The sequence below is a fragment of the Protomyctophum bolini genome (genome assembly GCF_963924005.1).
Source record: "Protomyctophum bolini genome assembly, chromosome: 20".
Classification (NCBI taxonomy): Eukaryota; Metazoa; Chordata; class Actinopteri; order Myctophiformes; family Myctophidae; genus Protomyctophum; species Protomyctophum bolini.
The window spans coordinates 4,073,058-4,081,241 of NC_137881.1; positions in this window are offsets into that span (position 1 = coordinate 4,073,058).

The following is an 8,184-nucleotide window of genomic DNA, read 5'->3' on the forward strand; positions in this document are numbered from 1 at the left end:
CAAAACACTATTCGACACTGTTAATTGACATCCGATTATTCGCTAATATTAATTTTAATATTTTTTTATGATTTTTATGATTTCTTCTTTCTTTTCTACAGCAGACATGCAGGCATGCAGCTGTGAGCTCGGTTGTTTTGTTGGTAATTCGCCAACTTCAGTACTAATCCATTCCTGGCTGATTGTTTTCATATCATATACAAGCCTACTCTACGTGGGTTTTGCCGTCACCCTCACTCGTGTAAGTGCGGTGGGCGGCGGTGGAGACTAGCAGCATTCAAGACAGTTTTTCTTTGGGAAAAGCATAATGCGATATGCCTCATAGGCTCATACGCTCAATGGGGACAACTACAGTGTGTAAATACTTTTACTATTGGTGATTTTATTACTGTAGTTTGTTCAACAAGTTAGATTGGAGACGTGTCGTTGTGTCGTCCGGTACAGTAAAGTATAGCAGGAGTTCCTCCTCACTCTGACCAATATTATCCAGTTTGGTGACAGTCAAACTACAGTAGCTCTTGCCGTGATTTAATGTTTCTTCATGCTTATCCAACAAAAAAACAAACCGCTATGCCGCACGATCATAGTTATAATAGTCGCGATGAAATTAAGTAGTTGATCATCTTCATAGCCTGGCAGCCTTGAGCCTGCTAGCTAACAAACCTAGTATGTAATCATAACCTCCTCCTAGCTTGTAGCTCCTTCTAAAAACCAAAGGAACTGTGGTTGTAACTTGTTGTTGAACATTTAGCGTTGTATGAAAAACATCGCATGGTTCATTCCTCCTCCCCGCTCCAGTCTCCACTCTCCAAACATTGTGAAGTTGTGAACAACGTAACATGCTATGCTTCACCGTAGAACGGTCTTGCGCATCAAAAATAGCAGATTTACAAGCTCACAACGCGTCCATCCGTGAGTCATTGTGGACTTGCAACTTTGACTTGAAACAGCTGAGCTAATTTTGGCCAATCAGAGCGGCATTCAGCGTACTCTAGTAAGAGAGTGGCGACACTCGCGTCGACTCCCACTGTAACAATGGAATGGGGAAGTGCTCATTCTATCTCAATGGGATAGTTCCAGTGTTTGGAACTATAGCCCATAGGTGTCGCCACTCTCTTAGTACTATTCCACTCGGCCTGCATTCACCGGCTCTGTTTTGCTTCACTCGCTCGTCTCGCTGGCTGTTTCAGAACACGAAGTTTTAATGCTTGATTGATGGAATAAATATCATATTTTACCGCCGACTAATCGACTATAAATCGATTTTGATGGTATTCGAGTCGACTATCAAAAATCACGTTTGGTTAATGCCCTACTGTATATATGGTTTTAATTTAAACTTTACACCAGGAATGATCACTTGAAGGAGAGCCGTATGGTACCGGGGCCCCAGGGTATTAAACAATTATCTGGAGGTGATTAAAAAACAACGAGACAGTACAAATAAAGCCCGGTATTATTTGCTGATGCAGTTCTTCAATGTCATTAAAGTACGGCTCTGGTCCAATTGGCATCACTTATCTCTTACCTTAAGCCATTCTGAGTGGGAACCCCCTTTTGGTGTTTTAAAAGCATTATGTCATACTTTAGCTATTGAAAAATAGCAGAACCGAGTGTCACACTATGAACTTGTAGGTCTGCTATTTTTTTTTAATCGTGAAAATGTGCTTCAAATCTTTGAATATATATTATTGCAGAGTGAACATTTTAACTCAAATCTTTGCTTCAGGGGGGTCCCTGGAACAACATATTTTCAGATGGGGAGGCAGAGGCATATTACATATAATTTTTGGGGGTCCTTGACATGAAATATTGAGCGCCACTGATACAGAAACATATGTTTTTTTCAGAAAACTGTCAGGATTTTGAAGACATTCAATAACCAATTCCTGACAAACTGTACATGTGATCAATGTGTACCGTTTTCCTCCTAAAAGTAGACATTCAGGGCTTTCATGCGGTGTATAGTATCAAATATAGTTTTTAAATTGAAGTGGACAAGTTAGGCTTTCTTTTGATGTATGCAGTGTGATTCTCGCTATAAGAGAACATTTTGCCGTGGGCCCCGAAACAGTTCGTTCGTTCAATGTTATGTTAATCCCTTAGCACCACCTAGCACTGCCTTGCAGAATAGCCCAGCAGCAAGTGAGTTAAGAGTGGAAATCGTATCGTTTTTTTTTTTTCCCCCCCAATTGAACTGTGCTCTGGTACAGACAATCAGGAAGTACATTTTGCTGCAGGGTCCCAAAGCAACAGAGCTGAGACACCTTATACACAGGAGCTCCTCTTGCTCAACCGTGCCCTGGATCCAAAACCTGCTAAAAATAAACCCGGCATTCTTTCTTTCCACTCAATGGGAATCTCATTTAGAAAACATTAGCGGTCGCAAATGGGAAAGCCGATTACGTTGCCTAGAGAGGGGTCTGAATTGAAATGACCAGAGGCCACGACCCAAAGCAAGTTATGGAAAATTAAGGAACAAAGACTCCAAGGTGCTCTTGTCCCGACTGCATTCCAGTCCTCTCTTTCACCGCGAGCACACAAAGCCATCCATCACAAACGCTAAATCCTTTTTATACCGTTTTTTAAATCTCACAAACCGAGTTAAACTTTCAAAGAAGGAGGCTTTGCGCCCGAAACGGGTCTGCGACTCCGTTCTCAGAATAAATAAACATGAGAAATTGAATCCGAGCCAGTCTGGCACATTTCATTTTGGAGTGGACGCCTTTTCCCGCGGCACTCCAAGTTGGATTATGAGTTAAGTTATTCTCAAAGCACCCCCACTGCCTTAAACGGGGGTGGTTTGCAGAGGTAAGCGCACCTGTTTTTCCTTTATTTGCCTCAGCAATATGGCTATAATTACCCACTTAAAAAGGGTATCTTTGAACAACAAAGAAAGGATCCCACACACTGTCAGACACTCGTCTGTTCTGATGAAAGTCTAATCGACCCAAACGTCGACCCAATAAAGAGCAACATTTTGGCATCAGTGTCTGACAGTGTAGCCTTTCTTTGTTTTTCAAAGATACGCTTCTTAAATCTATGCTCTATTGCCCTATACGCACCTGTCACTAGCCTTCTGAGGTGACCTATCACCTGTCACTAGCCTTCTGAGGTGACCTGTCACCTGTCACTAGCCTTCTGAGGTGACCTGTCACCTGTCACTACCCTTCTGAGGTGACCTGTCACTATAGCCTTCTGAGGTGTGCATCTGCCTTTTGCTAAAAATAATAATTACCCACTGACAAATATTGTGAGTTCAATTCCACCCAAACATCAATCAATCACCAGTATTAGACAGGTACTATTCTGTGTAGAATACGACACAGGTCACGTATCATCAGTATTAGACATTATCTTACGTTACAGTAATGACATCCCATAAGAGGGCACTTTTAGACAAAAAATTAAAACTTGTAGATCAGCTAGTTTCGGGGGCACAACCCAGCACTCTTTAGCTAGCGGAGATGGGGTGTAACGACATGGATTTATAAACAATTTTGTTCAACGCAAAATGTTACGTTCAAGTTCAGGAGACTTCAGGGGGGAAAAAAAGGAATTCTCCTGAATGCTGCCTTCCTTCCAGCATGGCATGGAAAGGAGAGGAGTGTCATTTTGCATTTCTTTCACCATGCAGTAACTAAATGCTGCATCCGTGGTCTGGAGAGGGCATGAGTTGTTTTACAGACGGGTAAAAAGGGCAGGGGCTGAAGCCCCCTTTGATGTCTACAGTATGTGTGCAGGGCGGTAACATTAACATACTGTACCAGGAGGAACGGTGGTGGTGTTTTGCTGTACTGTACGGTCCCTTGGGCACAGGACGCTGTAATCACTTCTTTAGACCCCGAGGTTGACTTTTATACGACAAACTCATCGTTATGTAATAATTCATTTTTACATCTAATTAATGACAGAGCTGGTATAGCTCAATCGTGGGGGTGGTGTGTGTGTGACTGTGTGTGTGTGTGTGTGTGGTGTGTGTGTGTGTGTGTGTGTGTGTGCGTGCGTGTGCGTGGGGAGGGACGGTTCTGTAAACCACTGCAGGAAAAGGCTGAGCTATCAGTTTCTTAGTTTGGTCTAATCAGAAAGATGGACAGACATGCCTATACGTTAACTTTACCGCTTGAATTGAGAGAGACTATTCATTTTAACACCTGAATTGAAAAATGTAATCAACTTTTTCCCTGAATCCCGAAGCCGTCCCATTCATCACAGCCACACTAGACGGTTCAATGGGCACAGTGTGAGTTACAGCAGCCTTACAACACCCTCCAGTATTTGATTAGCTCCGTTAGGAATGAAAGGTTTTGGACATTTTCGACATGTATAACGTGATTTTCGATATGTAAAACCTGTGAGGCTACATTATGTATATTGATAGCCTCAGTGTATGCTGCAAACTGAGGGGTTTAGTCTGACGTGGGGGAGCCTGTGGAACATTCTAACCGCCACTGGTTCCAGGGTCCAACCCCAGAAGCAAAGATTTTAGTTAAAAAAACGTTCGCTCTGAGAGAAAGAATATATATATTCAAAGATTTGAGGCACATGTTAACGATCATTGGAAGACCTGCTCTTACCTCCTGAGCCACAGCCGCCGCTACAATGAGTTAAGTTATTCTCAAAGCACCCATACTGCCTTAACCGGGGGCGCACCTGTTTTTTCTCTTTCTTTACCGAGATAAACTTTCCTCAGAAATATTGTGCTATTGCCATGTCCAGGGGGTGTACTTGTACATCAAGCTGCCTCACGCTACAGAAACAGGAGATAGGCTCCTGCCCCTATGGGCCTCATGGCTCAGCATGGATACTTACTTTACTACTTACTTAAAACACCAAACTTCCAAACCATGCAAGGCACCAACCTGCACATAAGGAGCAATGTGGGGTTCAGTGTCTTGCTCAAGGACACTTCGACATGGGAGGAGCCAGGATTCAAGTAGTCGACTAGTAAATCCACTCGTCAACCTTGTTGGTACTAGTTGATAAGTAGTTGATTTTTCGATTTTGTAGGCCTCAAGATGAGGTAGATTATAGTTACAGTCACCCAATGTCCACAGTCCAAAAGAAAATAGGTAGTTAAACGACTAGTCGACTAGTAAACTAGGACAACTAGTTAACTAGTAAAAAAGACTAGAAGTGAATGCCCTAGTGTACATAACTACATATATACACATTTCACATACACAGTAAATATTCATTCTCTCTCTCTCTCTCTCTCTCTCTAAGTGTTCTCACTGTGAGTTCACAAGGTTTTGAGGACATGTCTCCACGTGTGAACACGTAGCTCTCAACTGGGATGCAGATTAGATTGTCCTCCCAGCGCTAGCATTGGGTCTGTCAGCTCCTGAGAGTCAATTAAAAAAGGACCTGAGTCCCATTTCCCCTCGGGGGGAAATGGGACTTTTCTTTTTCTTTGCCAGTTCTTCCTTCCAAAGTGTCAACACAGCAGGCCATATTGGCTGTCCTGAAAGGCACTTGCATCTATATTGCAGTGCAGTTAAAACAAAAGCCTGCCAACAAAATGAAGCATTAGCACGATGAAGACCAAAATCAATCAGGTAAAGCAAGCATATGATGTTGTTGCATAAGTTCATTAGCGCATTCTGGGCGGGAACCCCTTTTGGTGTTTTTTAAGCATTATGTTATACTTTAGCGGTTGAAAAATAGCAGATCTACGAGCTTGTAGATCTGCTATTTTTTGAAAGATCGTGAAAATGTGGTGAAGATCTTTGAATATATATTCTTTTCAGAGTTTTTAACTCAAATATTTGCTTCTGAGGGGTCCCTGGAACAACATATGTTCAGATGGGGGTCGGCGGGCGAATTACATATAATTTCTGGGGTCCTTGACATGAAATTGTCTGAGAACCACTGACATGGGTTTTTTTATGAAAACTGTCATGATTTAGAAGACATTTGTATAGAATCGAACTTAGGTCTAAATGGGTTAAGGTGAAAAGGAAATGATATGCAACGCTCTTATAGACATCTGTTGTTGTTGGTGTTGCCTGTCTAAATAATGGAGAGGTTTTCAGCTAAATCAGATACAAAGCAATAACGCCATGCTGAATGACATTCTTATACATCTGTTTGGCAAACCAACCAAGTCAATGTGACTTTGGTGCACTTTTTGACACCCCAGTGAATTGCGGGGCGGTGGTGGTGGCTCAGGGGGTAGAGTGGCTGGATGGTAACCGCAAGGTCGCCAGTTCGATCCCTGTGGGCTCCCCCAGAGTTAGTGTCGACGTGTCCTTGCTACAGTTAAACACCAACTAAACACTTTTATCTTTTATCAACCCCAGTGTTGTGTCACAACGCAGCATGTGGCGCGGTAGAGCACAAGCAACACAGCGTGTGGCTAACCGTAGCGCGCTAACTGTTCTGTTGCCCCTGCAGGGAGTTGTCCTCTGTCTGTCTGTCTGTGCTTCAGACTGCATTTCACTTCACTCAGTGCAACGTGTCGTTTTGTTCTTTTCAAGAGTGTGGAGGAACAACTTGTTCTGAGATGATTTAATTCCCTTCATCCTAGACTTATAGCGCCGGCTGTGGCTCAGGGGGTAGAGTGGCCTGGATGGTAAACCGCAAGGTTGCCAGTTCGAACCCTGTGGGCTCCCCCAGAGTTAGTGTCAAAGTGTCCTTGAGCAAGACTCTGAACCCCCTAATTGCTCCTGATGTGCTGGTTGGTGCCTTGCATGGTTTCCACCGCCATCGGTGTATGAATGTGTGAAAGTAATGCACAATCTATGTAAAACGCCTTGGATAAAGGTGCCATATAAAATAAATGTACTATTTACCATTTATTACATTAGAAACGTCCGGCTTCTGTTGGGGATATAGGGGGAAACATTAGGGACTCCTTTGCCAATTTGGTGCAGCTTAACAACATGGAGTGTTCACTGAGATTCACACACAACGGAGAATGATTGCAGAAGGTATACAGGTGGGGGAATGTCCAAAAAGTTATTAAGTCTCTTGCTCAACTAACTATAAGCTCCCACGCTCCATATCTTATGGCCTCGGGCTGTGATTGTTCCATCTAGTTCTGCCTGTAGAACACATCAGCACTCCTAACATCAATAAGAGGCATTGGAGGTACTGTCTATACAGTAGCATTTATTGAGTCATCTCTGCGGCGCAGAGACAGACAGACTTGTTATTGTGCAGACCTGATACTGACCCCAGGGCTGCCTAAGGGCAGGTGGTGGAAAGTAACATTTACTACTGAGTAATGTGTACAATTTTGAGGTATTTGTGTACTTTACTCGATCCCCGGCCGGGTCATACCAAAGACTGTAAAAATGGGACCCAGTGCCTCCCTGCTTGACACTCGGCATCAAGGGTTGGATTGGGGGTAAGTCCCTGCGACATACTAGCGTCATGTCCAGGGGGTGTACTTGTACATCAAGCTGCCTCACGCTACAGAAACAGGAGATATGCTCCTGCCCTGCTATGGGCCTCATGGCTCGGCAAGGCTACTCACTTATGTGAAAACAGCACAGATACAAAATAAAAAGGATCATAGAGACATGTCAGAGAGACGCCAACCCTCCTGCTGGGGCAGCCGGTGCAATTTCACACCGAAATAAACAATAAAATATGAATTGAAAGGAAAGGAATGTACCGATACAAATGACCTCGGAGATTTGCCTCAGCCCTGTGCAATCACTTGTGGAATAATTTGGTGCCAGCTGTGTGTGTGTGTGTGTGTGTGTACAATTTCAGCATTGTAACTTTATGAGAAACGAAGCCAAAGAAATATTTGTCTCTGTATAGAAATGAAGTTGTTCTGTCCCCTGTACCATGTTGATCTGTATTGTACTGTATTGTGTTGTTGTATGGACGTAGTGTTGGGTGCTTGCACATATGCACACATGGCATCAACGCATGGTGTTGTTTTGCTGGCACACTATACACTGTCTTTCTTTTATCATTATTTTTTTTAAGCGCCTGCCCCAGGGACTACAGATGAAATTTATAGCTTTGGCTAACTCTGGCCCGTTTTACATTGAGGTGAAAACTGACATGTTGATTAATGAGCTTTGTCAATTTCATATAAGATTAATTAATTATGATTTGTTTGAGTGGAAGGGGGGGGGGGGAGAAATGTGTAGAAAGAAGAAACAAATGTTCACAAAAAATTACGATATTTTAGAGCTCACGCTGAATTTCTCACATTGCCTAAAG